The sequence below is a fragment of the Catharus ustulatus genome, chromosome 7 (genome assembly GCF_009819885.2).
Source record: "Catharus ustulatus isolate bCatUst1 chromosome 7, bCatUst1.pri.v2, whole genome shotgun sequence".
NCBI lineage: Eukaryota > Metazoa > Chordata > Aves > Passeriformes > Turdidae > Catharus > Catharus ustulatus.
Window position 1 is genome coordinate 6,172,322 of NC_046227.1, and position 22,155 is coordinate 6,194,476.

Genomic DNA, 22,155 nt, shown 5'->3' on the forward strand with positions numbered 1-22,155 from the left:
AGGTCAGGCCTTCAAACACTGAAATCTCTTGTCACTGAATACCTAGCAATGATTAAACCAAAATGATCAAACATCTGGTTAGACTAAAATGCAGTTGTTCAAGGAGATTAAGAACAAGCAGCCACTAAAGGGTGGTAAAAAACAGAACTGATTGCAGGTTTGTCAACCTGGGGCAGTAATTTCTCTGCTTATCACTGTTTCATCAGCACATCTTTATATGTTGAATAAAGCAGTCACCAGATTACTGCTTTAATCAGCATCAAACATCGTGTTTCTCTCTGCTTCCTAACAGTTGGTTTAAGAGGAATAAAAGTTTTATTTGATGGGTAAGTTGGAAGATCTCCAAAGGCCCTATAAGCTGATACATTTCTACAGCTAGACTTTTAAAGTAAGCTGAGTCGTCTCAAATACTGCCAAGCCAATTTTTTGAGCATGGAACTTCCTATTAAATAAATCAAGATAATTTTGGTACCTCTAACACAACAATCCACTCACTCATCCTTTACCATAATGTCAATTGTGCCATCAGTAAGAAAGAAAAAATTACTTCCTTTAGATATTATCAGCTTAAAATGTAATTCCATAGGACAGAAGCAATATTTCACTATCTACAAATTATGCTGCTAAATTGTGAGGCTACTCAATTACATTTCCATATTAAATTATTTTCACCAAAAAAGTTGTCTCATTTTCTTCCCCTGTGCTGTGGAAGGGACCCATAAGAGCAGAGCCAGCAGAGCAAGGCAGTGTGGAAGGGAATCTGCATGGCAGGGATATAACACAGAGTCTCTTTGCAGAGCACTGATTGCAGCACAGGACCCAAGAAACTTCATGGTAAACAGAAAAGGAGATTTTTAGAAGGCCTATTAACAAACAACCTATTAGCTATTTGTACTGCCCATGGTGTTCAGCACCTATACAAATTCCAAAGGACACAGCAAACACCAGCATCCACCCTCCTGCCCAAATTAAAATGGATGTCAACCTCACCCTGAAGGAGAGGGTAAGGAGAGAAGAAGGGAGAAATAAAGTACCAAGTAAGCTCTCTCTGGTGTTTTTTAAAATAGTATCTCAATAGAATTACCTCAAATTATTAAATAATAATAGCAATGAGGTAATACAGCTAATTAAGGCTTGCACTACTTCTCTTACTTTGAAACAGAACAAACAAACAGCACCACTAGATCCCCATGGGTGCCAGGAATTTTGTAGTGACGGCAGCTGCTAAAAAAACTGAGCACCTCTCCTAATATCCCATTATTTTATGCCATGCAGATGTCACTGTGAGGCACATCTTTAACTTGGCTGTGTAAAACTGTTCCAAAAGATGTATTCACAGCTGGGGTGGGGTTTCCACACTGTAAATGCTCCACATGCTCACAGATCATTTCCTGACACCCTCAGTTTGAGGATTCAGCTCCTCTTTGGTGAAAAGCTTTTCCTTCAGACTGCCAGAATAAATTCTCCTCTTGGGAAATCTAAATTATCATTACTCAACACATTAACTTCACTTTAGCTATTGAACAAATACAACCAACTCATTAAAAAAAAAAACCCTCTCATTTCAACTTGAGTTCTGTAGTCATGAATGAGGATGGAAAGGTAAAGTACAACCCACCCTATTTTAAAATTTAAAATGTGCAATTTGAAAAGTGGTGATTATTTATGTTGTTAAGAGCTTTTATCAAAGTAAAAAATAACTTTCAAGCAGAATCCCAAGCTTCAAGGGTACATTAGACTTGGGTATGTGTGCCATGCAATCCTGCAAAGATTCTAGTCCTGCTGCAGAAGTTAACAAGACAGTCAATTTAATTAAATTAAATTAAAATAGATTCCCAGAAATCCCTAAATTATGCCTGGGAGCTCTCCAGTCCCACCAGGATTAAGCAAGCACAAAACTGTTTTACAGATATCTCTATTCCACCCTTCCTATTAAAGGTACAGCACAGCACTTCCAGCAGCATTGATTTTGCAGGCATGCTATTATTTGAAAAAATAAGAGGCAAACAGTACATTCTGTTGTTCAATAATCCCATACTTATTTATGAGAACATTTGGCACAGGTGAGCAGGAATCCAGAACCTCTTTCTGCACACACCTCCCTCCTGAGACCAGGGCTGTCACCTGACAAGGACAGCAGCTAATGCTTCTGTCTTGGGCTTTGCCTTATTTTACAAGTCCACACTGAGGTCACTTGTGGATAAAATCACCAAGCTCTGGACTGACAACCCAGCAAGAGCTGTTATAAATCACTCACCTGGGGCAGCAGTGAAACTCCTGTTGGGATGGGGTGGAGCACTTCAGTGTGTGTCCTTCAGGCTTCTAAAGCTCTACATGCCCCCTCCCCCGGCATTAATGCTAATTTAGTGTGGCTCTGGGTGTTAGAATGAAATTTCCAGATACAGCAGGTAATACATTCAGGTGTGTGCATGTGTTTAAAAGCCAGCAGACAAAAGCAATTGCTTTGCTTTAATGAGAAAGAAGAGCACACTTAAGACAGAGCACTCTCAATGCAGAGATTTTACAAGGCAGACAGGAACCTAATCAAGACATCCACTATGATGAAATAATATAGCAAGACTAGGAGAAGAGAAAACTCTTGTCCAGCCTCAACTCAAGAAGCTTCAGCCAGACACACTTCAGGATAAGCAGTAATGATTCCTTCAGGACAGTAAACAAAGGGAAATTAAGAAAGGAATCAGTTTCTTATTTTATGGATATGCTCAGTACTCATCAAAATGAGTGGGTTTTATGCATTGAGGTGAGAATCCAATGGTAAAGGATTGCCTGAAACAACAGTTTTAGCTTTCACACACCCAGATCCCCAAAAGCAAGAAAACAAACAAAAACCATCAGAGTGTAGAAATTAAGGAAAACAGCACATGGGCAGAACCTTCTGTTTGAAACCCAAGAAAAAGTTTCTTACACCTGACTGCCAAAACTGAACCACCCCAGCTGGTCCAAAAGGAGTTCTGGGGACAATTCATTTCTGTCTTCCTGAAGTGCCCCAGGCAGAGCCCAAGCTGGTTCTTTGTTTCCAAGACAAAAGAGGGAAATAAAAAATAAAGAACAAAGATCTTTCTAAAGAAAAACAATTTTGGAAGAGAAAATACAATTCCTTTTAATTTTCTATCTCCACCTTTCTATGTACATTAATAAATGTACCTTCTGCCTTAAGAATAGTGTCACGTATCAGTACCTACCCACACCCACAGTATATAACTAGCCAGTATGGTACAGACCCATAATTATAGCCTGAAAGAGGTGAAAGCAGTGAAATCTTTCAGCAGAGATTTAGATGTGCTAAGACTGATAAGATGGCAAGAGAGAGGTTACACTGGAAATTCTTGATGTCAGTGCTGAGGACTAGGAAGAGATGTTGCTCTTCTGTCTATGTGAGCCAACAGTCTCTATTCACTGGCAACAGAAGAGAAAAATCTTGGTTTGATGCACAGCCAGGTGAGTTCTGAAATATTTTCTAGATCATATTAAGGAAGATAAGTTTTGTTTGTGAAGGAAAGTGCCCCAAAAAACCCATCCAATTATTACTTTCCTACATAAAAAGCATTGATATTTCAAGAGCCAGGTACTTATGGCTTTATTCTGCTTGATATAAAACTGTGACAAAGTGCCCAAACTTTTGGACATAGATGTATTACATTGTGATTAATCCTTTATCCTTTGCTATTTTCCTCTGTGAGTAGGCACATTCTATTAAGTCAAAACAGGGGAGACAACTGTGTGTGTGCAAAAAAGGATGAGGAGGGTGAGGGAAGGTGTTTCACATTCCTACATTCTGCTTCACGTTATCTTCTTCATCCCTAAGAAAAGAAAAGTCACCAGAAGAATATAGTTCCACAGGCCAGGTATTCTCAAGGGGAGAATTTTGCACCAAAAGCAGAAATAGCACTTTCAAGTAAAACAAATTAACATTCAGATTGAGTTTTGGAAAGCTGTGGAACGGGTGTTGCACAGATAGGTCTTCAGAGCTGCTGCTCCACATATTTCAATTTTTTACTTTTTTTTTTTATTATTATTTGCTTTTTGCTTTTAATGGGAAGCACAAAAGAGGTAGCAACTCCTCAGTTAGTTCCAGCCCAACCTGTGCACATTCCCGTCTTTTCAGTGACCTCAGCTGCCACATGGAGCATTCCCCACCTGTGACAGCCACTCAGGAGTCCATGTCCTTGCTTCTAATGTATACAATTTGGTATTTACTTAAAAAAAAATATTTCCAGACTAAGGTTCAAAGTGCCACCAAAAGCTAAGAAAATACAGCTGCTAGAATATTGGATTATTCCCCAAACCCCCATAACCTTGGGTCTTAGCACCCACAAGAGATCTCTTCCATACACTTAAAAGCTTATGAGCAGTCCAGATCATAATGTCCACATCCTGCTGTGAATATATAAAACAAATAGTTGCTGATGTGTTTCCCCAGTGCTGCCATTAGTATTCCTTGCAAACAGGAGCTGCCTCTGGTACATTAATGTGGCACCTTGGAGCAGAGCTTTGCACTACACCTCCAGTCTGACAGCCAGGGGATGCCAACCACAGCAGGAACTGAGAAAACCCTACAGATTCATAGCCCTGCCTCAAGAAAGCCAAATGCTTAAAATTCAGTGTTCAATGCAATTAATTTTTTTTTAAAGGGAAACTCTCTGCATACTTCCTAAGAAATGGACTGTGTCAGCCACGTAAATTGTTTTCCACTCGCAGGCAGAATTTGGAGCCTATCACATTTACGACCTTGTGACAACTGTTCATTTATCCTGAGTGATAAATCTCACAGTACCAAACTCAGCCTTTTACACTTGTTTGGTTTTTAATAACCCTGATGTGCCAACAGAGAGAGTCTGAACCAGAGGAAGAGGCCTAATGTTTTGTGTAGCTCCTCATAACTAACTGCTCTGTGCAATACCTAAGGCAAATCCATCTTGGGAGAGGGAGAAGGGACTGAAATTAGGTCGGCAAATAAAGCTAAAATAAAACAACCTAACCCCTCAAATAAACAGCAGTGCATTCCATTACATAAACTTAGTAAATACATTCCCACACATATGGGGGAAAATGAACATATGAACAAACAGGATTATGCAAAAGAAGCTTCTAACAATAGGCCAATAATTAATCTTTTTAGTCTCGGGGCCCGCCTGTAATCATTCTTCATGTGCCTAATATAATTTGGGCAAAAACTAATTCTATGCAAAGGACATGTCTCACAACAACCTTCCAATTGTGAAGACATTTTTCCTAATCTAGTTATGGCTCAGCAGATGGTAGAGAGCCCACTCCTAAGCCAGGCTTAGCTTTGTGCCATGCTTTCTTTATTAACACAAAAGGGGGCAACTTTTGTTTGGACCACCAAAACACAGATCCCTTGGTATGAACAGATGAACTGAGAATTTTACAGAAAACCTTAAAGTTATCATGAGGATTACTTTACTGTTCTCCTCAACTATTTCCTTTTTCCAGTGGTTATTGTGCAATTAAAAAAAAAAAATAGATACTCTGTAGTTGAATCAAATAACACTTGTAGGATGAAACAGCTTATCTGACATTTTATGCAGCATTTGTGCATGCACATGTGTATGTCCATATAAAGCAACATATACTTTAAAATAAGTTTTCCTAGGTTTAAGAAATAGATGACCCTAGCAGAAAAAATAAAAAATAAAACATCCTAACATCCTAGATGCTTTACAAAGTTCCTGGAAGAACAAATATTTAAAAATGAAAAAACAGGGAAGTAGGAAAGGAAACTACAGAAATTCTACTTACCACACTAATAATTTTCTTTTAAAAATAATATTTATTGAAAATATTTTCCAGTTATGGAAAAAAGTATGTTTTTCAGCCTCTAAAACTAATTCAAACTTTCACACAGAACTGAGAAAACATTCAGAAAAGTGGTTCCCACTTTCTTTCCCTGAGTTATTTATTCCAGTTATTCAATTAGGGAATGCCACTGCTGGAAGTTGAGATATTCTCTAGCATATATTAATTCTCCAGCTTCTTAAAATGCAATATGCCACAGGTGATAACTGAGGCCAATATTCCTTTCATGTTCTCATAAGAATAATTAAGGCCTTTTGCCACACATGAAAAAAGTCTCCACCAGCTGTATCAAAAATACCTCGAGCACTGTCACACATCAACCCCTCAAATCACAGCCTGGTTTCTCATTTTCAAGCCCAGTACATAAGAAAATGCACTTTTTGTTCTCTTTCAAGGGGGTTCATTTTTTGAAGTATCGTGTCAAACCAGCTCCCTGCAGGTTCCACATTCAACTGTTATCAGGGTACATAAAATGCAGAATAATATGGCATTGAAAAAAAGCCCAATACTGGCTAAGTTCTAATAATAGAAATGAGAAAAAAAAAGAAAAAAAACCACTTAAATGTTTAAATGAAGAGAAGAAAATGAATGGAATCAGTGAAGATTTTCTAAGTGCAATTTAGATAATGATGTGAAGAGATGGGTTCCTTGGTATTGATTTCTTTATTTTAATTTATATTACTGCTACTACTATTACTACTGCAAGCTTCACCTGTATTGTTGGGAGACATAAATTAACATTAATGACCCCAGAGACCTGTCTGGCTAACACAGGGAGAGTCCAAGGCTGCTGCAGAGCCACGTACCCAGACCCTGGGGCAAAGGGAACTGCACTGGTTGCACAAGGTGACTGAAAGCTAAAAGCTGCAGCAGTAAATGCATGTACCCATTGATCAAAATTGTAAATAGAAACTGTCCCAAGTGACAGCAGAAAGGAGGACTAATCACTGGCCAAACTGCAGAGGAGGTGGGAGAGGTGGAAGACGCTTCTACAGACTTTATAAAAAAACACCAGCCAGGAGAAACTGAATAATGCTTTGAAAAATGAAGCGGGGAAGCAGCATTCTTAAGGGTGAAGGTAGTTAAACAACTGTTTGTCATGTGGAAGAATGAAAAGAAACCATCGCACCACGAACAAACCCATGACAAAAGAGTAGCAGCAATGCCAGATAAGAAGGGTATTTCACAATAAAATAATAATGTTGTCATTACAAAAAAAAAAATGCAGTCAAGGGGAAAACACATGGCAAACCCAATGCTAGTGCACAGGGAGCTTCCAAGGTATCACTTAAAAGAAAACTGCTCCAGAATCTGTGTAGAAATCTTCAGTGCTCTGAGGCAAGACCCTGTGCCTGGCAGTGGAATGGGTTTGTGGCACTGCTCATCTGGCTCTGTCCCCACAGTGCCCTGGAGGCTGCTGAGCTGCAGACCCTCTGTGTCACTTGGCTCATCTCAAACACACAGCTCAGCTGCAGAGACAACCCAGGGCTTTTTGTACTTTTTGCACTACTCACACAGGTGTGCACAATGTGAGCCAGGACAACAGGCAGTCATGGCCCCAAAGCATCTCTGTTTCACACATGTTCCTTCATTTCTCCACCATTCTTTGTGGACTCTGCTATAGACACATCACTGCCCTTCTAGACTGTTACCTGCTCACAGAGTGTGGCAAGGCCAAGTCAGACAGGAGTTCTGCAGATTTAATAAGATTGCTGATAACATGTCACAAGCTCCAGTGACTCTGGGGATTAGGTGTATTTAGAAATGCTGTGTAATCTTCAATGCTCTGCAAGTAACCATGGCTTGGGATTAAAATACATAAAAACTTGTCAAGGCTCTCTATACTTAATATCTGCTTAGTGACATCTCATTTAAATAAAAGAATCATTAACCTCAAATGCTATTATTTTGTTTTTGGTTTTTTTTTTCATAGTAGCAGTATGATACACAAGGCTGGGCTGGTGCTTGCTTTATAAACAGATTTTCAGAGTCACTGGCTGAATGGCTTCAGATCTCAGCAGCATAAAATTTAGTACATCCAGGTATCAGAAAAACACTGAAATTCATTAAATGGCTTTGCATACTGGAACCTCACAAAATATGACTGCAGCCTAATTTGAGGTTGTGTCTGCTCCCTAAAATTAATGAGAGACACTAAATTAAAATGACTAGATTTTGTTCTACCAAGCATCCTCAGAATAGGTCTTTGGGTATTGTAGGGGAAATATTTGAAATGAGCCAGGTATTTTTCTGCAAGAATGAATATTAAGTACTGAGCAGGTGCAGTAGTTAATTTTCATAATGTTCTTGGTTATGCAGCTAATATAGCATTGCAAGTTTCATTACAAGGCAGAATAGATTCTAACAAATTTTGTTTTGACACTAACTGCCATTCAAATGAGAAAAGTACCCTCATTTATTTTAATGAGAGCTAACATAAAAAAACCACATGCAAATAAGGCAGTATTACATAAAGGCAAAAAAAGTCAATCAAATCAAGAAACATAAATAAAATGCTAAATATATGGGTTATACAGTCTTAGAGTCACAAAATTATTATGGTTGGAAGAGACCTTAAAACCATCTTGCTCCAATGCCCTTCCATGGACACCACCCACTAGACCAGGCTGATCAAAGCTCTGTCCAGCCTGGCCTCCCAGGGATAGGGCTAGTCACCACTTTAAAGAGCTGACAGTGAATAAACAGTCAGAAAAAAACAATGTACACACACATCTGTTGTATTTACAGGGAGTGTGTTTGTGGTCCCAGCAAAGAGCTGCTGAGGAAGAAAAAGTGGCAAATGTCAGGAAACCAAAGCCAGCCCTGCCTCTCTGTGACTTTTGCTCAAGCAGCCACCTCTAAAAGCCTGGAGGTTCTGAAATAACTTTTTCATCTTCCCCAATTCTTCATTTAGCAATGCCATTGTCAGAAGCACTGCTCTGTACACACAGCAAAACTCAGTGTGCCACTGCTCTGGCCAGGAGCTGCACTGAATCACGTTGGGTGCTCCACACTTATTCTTGTTTCCTCAATCATCCCTCACCCTTCAGATGCTGACTGAATCCCAAGCAAAGACTCCATGAGAAGTGACATTTTCTTGTATTTTCTGTCAATCTATTTCCAAGCATTTGTACAATGTCATGTAAATAGCAGCATCGTTGTAGAAAACAGTGCAGCTGAAATGTGGTAATTAATTTTGATACCTGTAATCATAACCTGTAATTATCATGTAGCTGGAGAACTATAATCAAGGAGCAAAGCCCAATTCCACATTTGATATATTTCACAGGAAGAGCTCTGTGGTTACTCATCTAACTAGGAGAAAAAGCTACAGGAAGATTAGCTGTGCAAGTGCACTTTTAAAAGTCATTGTAATTAGAGATGCTCAACCAAACACAACTGAACAAAAACAGAAAGGAGAGGGAAAAAATTGTTTTGCTGGCCTTCAGAGAAATACCAAGCTTTTGGCATTTCCACACCTTTTAATTGTAATTGTGACATAGCTACATAAAACACATTACAGACATTACTGAGCCATCATTCTTAAACCCATATGCATTCAGCTGTCTGAACAGCAGACTCCCCAGCAGTAAAGTGGAATTTGTTATTATTTATAGATCAATCAGGCCAGCTGTTGAGGCTATAGTAATATTTGCTTGGAATATCACAGCCATATTTTGACAACAAAGATGAATGGAGAAAAGCCTCTGTAAGAGAGGGGAAAACTTAACACTTAAAAATAAATTACATTAAAAGATTGAATAAAATGATTTTCACTTATTTTTTCACACCCACACATTTGCAAGCACAGAAACACCTGCACTGCAATGGCCTGCCCTGCAGTAATACCCATCCTGTCATGGAGCAGAGGAGACACCAGCTCTCAGGGTTTTCTCTCTCCAGGGCTGTCCTCACAAAGGACAGGCTATTGTGCACATTTTCATATATTTACTGTCCTCTGCCCCTTTATTTGGATTACTACATCTCAGAGTTGTAGTAATGTTCTTTTTCTTCCCTTCATCAATTCCTGACATCTTCTACCTGTTCATTATTTTGCTCTGTCCTTTGTTTCCCCATCTCAGTGTCTTCAAAGCCTTCATGTCCCTGTGCTGAGGTCTTGGTGCTCTGTGTACCATTGAACTTTTCCTCATTTGCCACATTTTCTTTCTGGTGTTTCCACAGCCTTTTCTTCCTCTTCATGTTTTACTCATGCAAATCTTACAATTATTAAGCATTACAGATTTCTGGTACAATTCATTTTCATAGGAGTCCAAAAGTCAAACTCTGGGAAACACTGCTTCCCTCTGTATTAGGTATCTCCTATACACAGAAAGACTGAATATCCATCCACAGGACTTGAGTCCACAAAATCATCTGCATGCTTTTAACTACACAAGTTACAGAGTAATTTGTTGGGTTTTTCTTAAAATTTCACAAAATAGAACAGTAGTGAAAGGAAAACCCACAGGTGTAACCAAATTCACTCCTACACAAAACAGAACTCAATTTGTTCCAGCACTGGGGTGATTTGTGCTATAGTGAACTTTTCCACTATTCTCTTGTTCTGTGATGGTGTAATTACCTCTAGGGAAATTAATGTAAAACTGGCATTTTATCTGCTGAATAATTTACAGGTTGGCCAATTTTACATCCATATAAATAACACATTCACCAATAATGTCAGACAGACAAAGGAGAACAAGAGGAGCTGCCATGCTGCTGTTTCCCCATCTCATGCAGGCAAGATTGGAAAATGTGGGTGAGTGCACTGAGGCCCTGCCAAACAGCTAATCTCATACAAATCAGGCAGGCTGATTTTAAAAACACCAGCAAGGAAATTCCATGGACGCCACACTCAGTGCCCTGTGCAGCACCTTGCCAGCCAGCCTGGAAGAAGCAGATCAAAGCTGACATGTTGATACTGATCAAAATGGAAAAGATCAAGTATGAGATGATCTTGCTCACAAAGATGAGTTGACCAGAAATAATTTGTACAAGTTTCAGCTATTACAAACTGTCCTTAAAATAATACAACTTTCAAAATAGTACAAGGTATGTTTTAGCTATAATAAATCCCACTCAGTCTAAAAGGTGTGAATGTCATGGATTTTATCTATGCATACATCAGTCATGCACAATTTAGTACCCCCTACTTGCCTTAAAAACACTGAAATTTCTAGTGCACACTGCCACCCTCAAAAAACAAACTATGTTCTTAATTTGCAAGCAACTGAACTTAGTAAAAACCAAACAAGTGGACTAAAGCCAAAGCAATTTTTGCATCAATCCCACTTCATCCATGTCCTGGGGACCTGATGGATTGAAAGAAGAAACATCTAATTATTATGAGAGTTACAGACTGAAGACAGATGTCTCTCCAGGAATTCCCACTTTGTACCCACTTTTTCCAGTGAATCCAGCCCACAACATAGTGAAAAGATTGCCATTACCTCCAAAGATGGGATTAAACTATGGCAAATTTTCAATAAGATGCTGCCTGGAATGCTAATTATAACACTCTTTTTATGAATATTTAATTTCCTGTTGGGTCTTGTGTCCTTGAGCTAAAGCCCATCACTTCTATCAATATTAATGCCAATTATGCATTCGGATCCATAGAGATCAGAGAAGTTACCCAGAGATCTTAATATGCCCAGTCTTGTTTAACTATATTGATTTTCAACTTCATTTCTAGCTGGTGCTGTTTGACAAGGATATCAAAACCACACAAGTTTTCAGCCCTTTTTAAAGGGCACAAATGATGGTGATGATCACAGTAGGTCTCATCAGCATCTAATACCAGGTAAAAGGTTAGTGAGTTTGAAAACACTGATTAACTACTGGTATTAAAAGAGGAGGAAAAGCTAGAGAAACTTCTGTTTTAAAATCTAAAATCCACATCTGTAAGGCCATCATAACTACCCCACTTAATTTCATCTCAAAGAGATGCTTTTGCTGAGAAATTGAACTTTTGAGGATACAACTTTCTGCCCCACAGGTAACTCAAACAATGTGTCTGGAAATTTGAAACACAAAAAAAGAAAAAAGAGAAATAAAATCAGAGAGAAGCAGTGGGAAAGGATTAACTAGAAATGATGAGTCATATTTTAGTATCTGTCAAAGTCTGAGGACAAAATTCTACGACTTGGGTCTACTATTTATTCCTACATTAGTACATGATAACAAATACATCCAGGGGAAAAAAATCTGCTGCACTGCAGTCAGAGGGGAAAAATTCTGTCAGGTATTAGATGAAGAAGGATTTTATCCATACATTAAATTTTTTGCAATTTCTCTCTGATTAGGTCAGTATAAAATGCTTTTCTCAAAAATGCATTAGAAAAGCTTTGAGGAAAACTACACCCATCCCAACTAATTTGTGGCACAAAAAAAGAAAACTTCTCATGTTCATTTTCATGTCAAAAATTTCATTTCTGGTTAACTTTGTTAAAATTTTCAAAGCAGTAAGAAAACAAAGCAAAGGGTAGAGTTTCTTTTTCAAATTATTTCCCACCTGACACAGATATTTCCCATTCTATAATTTCAAAATATACACACCCAAACCCACATTGTTTATGAATTTCCATAAGTTCCACTTTAATTTGAAAAAATGTCTAAGTGAAATAATCCAATGTCTGCACATCTTTGGTACCAGGATTTGCTAGACTGAGTAAATTATTAGGAGATATCTGGTGCCTATATCAAGCCCTTCATATTCCTCTCCACAGTTCAAAGGTTTTACTTGTCTGCAGCACAAAAAACCCAGTGCTTTTCCGAGTGAAATTACCTCAGAACAACACAGCAGGAGCATCAACAGCAGCTAAAAATTCAGAGAACTAAAATTCTATCAATACAGTTTTTATGCTTCCCCATCAAAAATATCTATTTCCTCAAAAAGATAACCGAGTTTTATCTTAAATAAAACTACAAACATATTTCCAACACCACAACTGGTCAACAATTTTCTTTTGCATGTGTAAGATCTTCAGAACCACATTTTTTACATTTACCCACATACAAAGCAAAGCACTGGCAAGAATTGTGCAAAATACTGTCAGAGTACATCATAAAGCAGCAGTTCCAGATCTGTGCAGCTTCATGGTAAAGAAAACCCCCACATCCACATTTTTTAGTTCTTGCCACCATTTAACTTTTCCCATATTAAATATTTGCAGCGTAATCTTAAATTCTCATTTTTTAAAACTCAAAAATCAATTGCAGAAAAGCAAGGTTTTTATCAAACACTTCAAGAAGCAAACAACAAGATCATATTTGCAGTACATAAAATTCGGCAATCATCAGCCTGAGGTATTTTAGATAAAAACCAAATTGTTATTTTTTCAAAAGGAAATAAAAAGTATGCATTTTAAATTCCAGATTTTGACAAAGTTCAGAGGGTCAGAGTTTAATCTCAAAATGTACAAACTCCACCAAAAAAAGCCAGTAAAAAAAGTTATCACAGTGTAACTAGGTTAGAAGAGACCTCCAAGATCATCAAGTTCAACCCACACCCTAACACCTCAACTAAACCATGGCACCAAGTGCCACATCCAGTCTTTTTTTAAACACATCCAGGGATGGTGATTATAAAGTTATAAAAGTCTATAAAGTTATTCTAAAGAGTTAGAAAAGTTTATAAAGTTATTATAAACTATTCCTCCCTACCTTTTCCTTAAGTGAAGAAGAAAAACTGATCAAAACAAAACCAAATCAACAAAGGGGCCAAAAGCTCTACTTGATCCTTAAATCTATCATCAGTACTTTCCTTTTCCTGGGGTGGGCTGTGTTATTCTTCAGAGAGGTTGAAAACAGGATTTGGAATGGAAAATTTACCTCGGGTACCAAAGCCTGGAAAGCACATAATTGCAACAGCAGCATGAAATTCCTCCTTGACTCTGGCTTGAAGTGCTGTTTGCCTTGCTGGTTTGTGGTGCTTGTGCTCAAAGCTCCTGCTTTGCACACACAAAGGCTTTAGAAAACATCACGGCAAGTTAATAAATCCCTGGTTTAGAAGAGCAGGGAAAGCTGAAAAGCACACTTTTAATTGCTGAATTTTTATGGATTTTCTAGAAATTATTCTAAAACTAGGAGAAGAGAGTATTACTTCAGGAGAGCTCGTCTCTTGTGTGCTGAGCTGCTGAGGCTGCACCAGGCTGCCAACTCACAAGGGTTCCAGGGGTTCTCAGCCCCACAGAGGAAAGGAGATCCAGCAGCTTCCAAGGTGGCCTCATTACCTCCAGAAAAATACATTACAAAGGAGTCTGTATATTGATGGTCATAAATCCTGTAACCTCCTCATTACATTTTTTTTTTTTATAAAGAGCTTCCTATTCTAATGCAACACAAACCAGCCCTGGATTTGGAGTGGGGAGACCTGGGCTGGAAATCAGAGTGGAACAGCACATCCACTTGCTGCCAAAGGGGCTCTCACACTCTGCAGAGGATTTTTCCTAACCAGCACTTCTCTGCCTGCTAACAGAGCACTATGGCACACGTTTGCCAGCCAAAACAAGGACTTGTAAGAGCCTGACACCATGATGTTGTCTCTAATTGTAATGCACAAGTGTCTGTACGTTGGAATAACTAGAGGAACAGAGGGAACATGTACACACACAATGGGAAAAACAAGAAAATAAATACCTTTTAACTGCATTATATCAAAAACATTTCTGTAAAGCATCTGTTGAATTAGAAAGTGGACTGCTTTTCTGAATACCAGAATGAAAATCACATCAAGCTTTTGTAGATGGAAGGGCAAGGAGAACTCTTATTTATTTTTAGAGACAAATGCCACTCTGATCCACCTAACAGTGACAGGAACTTGGCCAGGAAGGTTGAAACCAAAATGAAGTAGGGCCTTTGTGAAAATGGATGACTAAATTTCTATTGATTTCTTTCTACTTCCTAAGGAATCAAATTGCTGCAAGAGTCAGTTTGGAGCTCCCAGGTTTTTGCTCAGTCAGTTTAACCTCAACTCAGTAAACCTCTGTGACACATCTCTTTCAATTTATTATATTCAAACCTATGGAATTTGTGCTTCCTCCATGTCCTCATAGAGATTTGATTTTCTCTGGCTACATGGAGGGTCATTAGGTTTAATGCAGGGCACCAGGATGCACACTGATTTGTAAAGGAATGTAATGCAAAGTGATATTAAGTGTTAAAAAAACCACAGTTGGAGCACAGGGGGGCCCGAGACAAAGTTAAAAATATAGAACTGAATATTCTCCTAAAAAAGAACATAGCAGCAGGACTCAAAGAATGCAATGCTAGTTATGTCCTGCTTTCTAAAAATAAACCTAAATACAGCAATAAATAAATAAATTGGAGGCCACAGTTGAGACCATGGGTTGCCTGCATGGGAAGTCTGTTAACCAAGCCTGAGAGGAAGAAATCTTAGCCCAAAGGGGACACTGAAGACACTCACCAATGGCATCTCTGTTTATAGTGGCCATGGGCTCATGCTAGCCCCACTGTTAAACCAGTGCATTCATAAGGAACTGGATCTCTGCAATCCTGCAGTTCCTGCTCTGCTACAGCCTGGAAGGGTTTGAGCACTGCCAAAACAATGCCTGCCTAGGCTTGGGATTTTTTAATATGTTATTCCAATCTGTTAATTTAGGCAGAGGTTGTGCAGCAAAAATTCAGTAAGTTGTGAGTTTTATACCATTTTCCAAACCAAAACCAGGTAACCACCTGTTCCTTTTACCTAAATGCTTCTTGGACTTTTAGAAAAGAGATGCTACCCCACCAGGCTGAGGGAGCCTTTTCCTGTGTCACAGCTGACTGCTTTGCCTCACAGAGCCAAACCATCCTGAACTCACACCTGCAGTCATTTTGCACAACCTCCTAGACATTTTAATACCTTCAGATGAGTTCTGCATACATCATTTACTGCTTTGCTGGCAATCATTTTGCCTACTAGAGGAACAGGGAGATCCTGCCAAGTCAGGTAAAACCTAAGGAATGGGTCAGAGACAACAAAAAATTAAAACAGAGATTCCTTGTATATTAATGGAAGTCCTTGTTCCAGTACAGACACACCATTAAGAAATGCTCTCTAGGGGAATAAGCAATACACAGTCTTATCCAAAAGGAGGATTACAAAGAAGATAAAACTTGGCCAGATTGTATATTTAAACAAATTAATAATGAAGGGAGATTACACCAAACTCCCTTTTACTGTTCCTCCTCCTGGCAGCCTGAAGAGCCTGTGACATCTTTTTAGTGTGTTAGTAGAGGATTTCCAGAAAAGGAGAATACAGAACTTCTCACATATAGAAAGGATTATAGAGTTAAAATATTGAAATGGCACTCAGTAATTCTGACATTTTAGACTTCAGACCATTTCAGTAATCCTTAATGTTTCTGTTTCTCACTTCTTTACCTGCAAAACTTCAGGGTTTTTTGAACCACAGCATTGTAATTCAGTAAATTATTGCCTATCACATATGCAATCCACTATGTAGGTATAGACATAAAATATTAAAACTAGGAAGAAGGAACTTAGTGCAGTGGTTCTGTAAGCTCTTTGTGCCAGAATGGTTTTCTGGAGCCAAATAAATTTTGGTTTTTAAAATAAATAAATTTAAAAATAAAAACATTTTGGTTTTTGTGATCTCTTCAATAGGTGTGCACACCAGTATTTGGTGTATGTGCATGAGCAGATCCCCTGCCCCACAGCACAAATGGGACTGACCCCATCTTACACTGGGGCCCAGTGAGAAAATTCAGGACAAATTCTCTATTACCAGATCATCTCCACTGCTTTGGAAGTACTGAAAAACACTCTCAGAGAACTCCAAATTACACTCTGAGATACAAGCAATTATTACATCACACAGATAATTGTACTGGGAGGAGGGAGCATCACATTATTTTGTTTTTGTCACTCAAAGCTCATGGTCACAAAAGAAGCAGTCATGTCTCTCTTGTTCTGCTTACCTTAACCAGTCTCATTTATGAAACTGAACTCAAAACATCAATCCAGAGGCTTTTCCAAATCAAGAATTAAATCTCTGCCATTTTCCTTCCATCCTTGACAGATGTACCTTTTTAGAAACAACATCATCCTATTTGCTGTTAATAGTGAAAGGCAAATCCCTGGAGGATCATGAGTACTCAGCACATCTTAATGCTGATTCCAAAATTAAAAGCCAGAGGGGCTTCTTTTCCCTCTCTGAGGTATTCCAGCAAATTATTGATTGTTGCTGATCTTCTTCCATTAATATATTTCTTTCTTACAGCCTGAGTGATTGTGTTAAAGTGCTTAGTAACTCTCTAATCATGTACATCTCCTGGGGCTGAAAAGAACTTTGGTTTTAAAAGTAATTTGTTGCAAATGAGGCCTTATCCACCCTAATATGAGGCGGGGGGGAAATGGGGAAAAAAAAATTTTCAGGATCATACTTGGAAGATCCTAAATTCTAAGCCATTTAAGGTATAACAGAATAATAACTCAAATTTGTATCTCCTGAAAAATCACCTACCAGTTATAACCACCTGTGAATACCTTACTGCTAGAAAACTAGCAGTTTAGAACATTCCTTTTAACAAAATATATAATATTGGGGGGGAAAAAAAAATGTTAATAGCTTCCAATCTTCAGCAACCTTAAAGTCAGACACAAAGTATGAGAACAATTGAGCCACAAAACTCCATTTTTCCCCTAAGGATTGCAGCAGCAGTTTAGTGTCATCCTGGAAGCTGAGCTAGGCTGAATGATGCCCAGGATTTTTCCTTCACCTCAGCTACCCTCCTAGGCAGAGCCTTCCCTTTGCTGCCATCAGCACAATTTGTTTCAGCCACATCAATTTATGGATCAAACCCAGACTCTTTGTGGCTCAGTTTCAGCCATGGTATCAAACCACAGCAGCAGAAGAACCCCACAAGCTGCTCTGGCACAGCACAGCTGCATCTGCAGGGGCTGCACCTTTTGGCCATGCAGGTTGCCAGGATCCTGCCACTCCCTGCAGAATTTTTAAAGGGTTTTAAGACAGGCAAAGAAAGCACAGAAAAATATATGCATTGAATTTTTGATCTGCTTTAGTGCAAAATCTTTCAGGTTAAGCTGCAATTTAAGTACCAATCAAACCTCAAAGAGATGGGGAGCTTGATATCCCAATGGGATGACCAAATGCTTTCTCTTCCTGCAATAACATTTCCTTGGCTTGGATTTGCTTAAAAGCCATCAGTAGTTTCAAGGTCTATGGGAAGTCCTGGTACTCCCACCCACAATCACAAGCAAGGAAAAATCCCTGTCAAGCAAAGCCAGAGGATGCAAATGACCAACACTGAAGGAAGGAGGCTTGATGTAATTTTGATTTTTGTCTTTTTTTCTTGTATGTATTCTCTATATTCTTCACACACATATATTTGGAGCTCTGTAGCTATTATTGTATTCTAGCTAGTTTCCCCACTACTTTTCCATCCCCTTTATTGAGATAGGAAGACAAAACATGTTCCAAAGCCCCTTTCCTATCTTTATTCTTAAAAACCAGCTCCTCAGACACATTTTCATCAACAAAGCACAGACTCATCTGAGGGGGGTGAGGGCTTAGAAGGGGCTTGGGCTGGGAGGTGTTGCATTACCACTTGTGCTCCTAATTGCTAATTTACCAAAATTATGAAATTGTATGCACGCCTGTGGGGTTGGGGCTTTTGTGAACATTTTCCATAATTGCCCCTGGAGCTCCAACAAAGATCCACTTTTATATTACCTCCCATCCTAATATTATCTTGTGTGTTGCTTCATTTCTAGGTTGAAAAAGGCATCAAGTCCACCCACATAAACCCCATAGGTACGTAGGTAGAGAGATAGAGAGGATCTTCTCTAGTTTATTAGGTCATATGAAGGAGTGGAAGTTTTAAGAGCTCTGCATCTGCCAGAGTGCAGTCCAAATTCTGTGCTGAGCAGCCTATTGGAAGTAGGATTCAGCTCAGACAGGAAGCTCCACAGAGAATGTTCGCTTACCTATTTATTTAAATAAGTAATTTATTTATTTATTAAAGCCCTCTTCTGCCCAAAAATGAAATCAAAGGCTGATCTTTGAACTGCAGAACAATGCCTCCATGGCAGGCTTCCCTGTGTGTCCTACACCTTGAACTTTTTCTACTACATCTAAACCAAGTCTGGAGAACAAGGATTTGGGTGAAATGTTTGGGATTTACACAGTGACACATATGTACCTGAGGTCTAAGAAGAGAAAACCAGAAAACACACAGAAATTGGTCACTACTGGTTTAAGCAAACTCTCTCTTGTGATCAAACACTTTGTTAAAGCAGGGCTCCAAGCAGCCACCATGAGCGCTGTTGGTGTGAAAGAGAAGTAGGCAAAGCTTTCTGCTGTAAGTATTGAATTAGAAAAACAGTTAAGAACCCATTAGGTAAACTTGGCAGCTTTTCCACTCTCTGCAGAACTCAGCACCATTCAGGTATCAGCAGGGCAAAATGGATCCAACAATTCACTTCTCACACCAAAGAAATTGTACTTGCTGAGACTTTGCAGGAGTATCAAAGGAAGTAAAATAATTCCTGTTGCAGTTATACACAACTCCGATTATACTTGCTATAAATGGTAAGATTCCCTCTAAGAGTTAGAGATTTTTTGGCTCTTTATTCCTAGATCATGTATGACATCTATTCAGCACCATAAAATGGTTTGTTGGTGTGGGGAGGAAAGGGGCCACAGGTCTCCCTCCGCAAGAGTCACTGAAGATAAAAGAAGTCTATACAAGTACTTTGAGTGGGTCTGTCAGAAAAACTGCATTTCCCCTCCTAAGAGGATGTGGTTCCCTTATAAAGAGGGCAAACCATGTGACTGATTCTCTTGGCTCACCCAGAATGCACTGTAACTTCCAATAAACAAAAGTTTAATAGGTTAGTAAAATTTCTATCTCTCCACCCCTGATCTTTTAAATATAGGGTTTGTTAGATCTAAGAAGAGGTCTGATCTCTGCAACATCAGCAAGCCAGGACAAAACTGCAGCTCAGCACAGCAATCTTAACTTTTCCATGTAGACTTTACTTTGAATCCAAACCCTAAAACCACAGTTGAGGGCGTTCAAGCTGTTTGAAAACCAGATTAAAACCCAAAGAAGTGGTAGTCACTGGCAATGAAAATAATTTCCTTTCAGAAGCTCTAATGCCCTGTACCTGAAAGTTTAGATTTAGTTCTCTCCCGAGATACTCAGTGCCTGAAAAAGACAAAAAAGTTTGTAACACCCACTATATTTGGCCAATAATTGTTAATTTTGTTTATGAGACCTGCTTGTCCTAAATAAGAAAATAAAGTGAAACACATTCCTGTCTTTTCCCTTTTCATACCCCCAATGTATTTCAGGGAACTTGCTGCCAAGTGAAGCTAGTGGAACTTTCTTTTCTTCTTGCAGAAAGAGCAAAACAAAGTTATTTAATAAAGCTTTAAAAGAATTAAATACATTGCACAAGCTCCATTCCTCTCTAAAATCTGTGTATAATATTACAGAGCAGCTTTTAGCTAGCTTCACTATTATTTATACTGCTGAAGTCAATTAAATCCCATGCATACTCTATGTATTGGATTACCTGATCCATTTTTGACCAATGTTGTATTTAGAAGCAGATGTTTTAGATGTTATTGCCATCCAGAGGAAGAAGCCTTAAGAACATGTTGTGTGTGTGTATTGATGTGCTTCCCACAGAACACAAAACAGGGCTGTAACACTTAGGCTGCTTCAAACTAAATCTTCTAATTCAACATAAAGTAATTAAGTGGAGCATATTGAATTTGCAAGCAGCAGGTTAAGTGCACAGGTTAATTTATTAATGTTCTTTATGTGCACCCCTCCCCTCGCCGGGCACAAAGCTGCCAAGGCACTGCCAGAGCATCTCAGCCTTATCTGATCCACACAGCTCCCACCTGCCACCACCACCACTGAGATCACTGCAAACAAAATGTTCCACTTCATTTGACCTTCTCTTGTAGAGAGGTATTAAACATGTATAAAATTGTACATTTTCTTGCATTGATTTCAGAGCGTGTTCAACCGAAAGCAGCAGAACACGCATTTCAGGAGCTGTCAGACACTCAATTTACTGCTGTTCTGGGCACTAAAATGCACAGGGCTCAGAGAACATAAAAAACAAAGCTACAGATACATGCTCAGAATGCAGAGGATGCCAAAAATAATTCCACTAGTTGCCAGCAGGTTTCTCAAGCCTCAATTATTGCCAGTTTGCTATGCAGATTACTTAGGGACAGTGTATTTACTGGTCTTTGTCTCTCCTTTTAGTATAAAGTTTTAATTCACCACTCTTAGATCTGCATGTATGTGCATCAGCATTGCCATTACTATATCTGTATATGTATATCTTTATGAACACACCTAACCAATAATTAGGGCTTTTCTTCTACACATTTACAAACAGGCTTAAAGGCAAGTCATGATCTATCCACTGGACTACTCCCCCATTCAAAATTGCCTGGTTTTGACTGTACAAGCAGACATTTGGGCTTTACAGATCACTTTCCTAGAGAGGGATATCAGTAGAGAAGGTTTGGAAGTATTCCACATGCACCTTGTGCTTATTAGCAAAATAAATAGCAGAGTCAGCTTGGGACAGAGACAGTCAATGATACATCTTCCACCTCCTTGGGAGCCAGCTCTGTGCTTTACTCTGCTGCATAAATTAACTCAGATCAGAGACCCAGGAAGATAACATATTCCTCCCAGAAATGAAAAAATGAAAAGGGTGGAACATGGAAGAAAAATAAAGAGCTCGCATGAAACAGAAGCCTCCACGGCCTCACATGCTTCTGAAATGGTGCATAGGGCTCTAGTGAGCTTATTTTAGTATTCTGAAAAGAATTTTTCGTATCTTCCAGTGAGGTATCAGCTATATTAGCGAGCATAAAACTTCAATTTCTCACATCTGAGACTCTGGGCTTGCTGCCTGTGGCTTTCCTCCTGCAAGATAAGCTTTTAGTCAGCAGGTTCCTGGCTGCCAACAGGGGCATGTCCTGAAAAAGTTCCTAAAAGGGCTGCACCATGTAAGAGAAGGCAGCCACCACAAAAACTTTTCTCAGTAAAAAAGACATTTATGGACTTATGGATTACTTTTTTGTTTCCTCACCTGTGAAACAGTGCTATGTTACCCACTATAAAAAGACAATTAATTCAACAAAATAGACACCACCCTCCAACAGGTCCATGCTTATTCCCACCTGGATTTGCTTTGTTCTAAAAGTAAAAACTCTGTTGAGCTAAAAGTAGCTGGAGTTTCTTGGAATGTTTAAAGGCACTTATTTCTTCCTAACAGGGACCCAGAAACAGGCC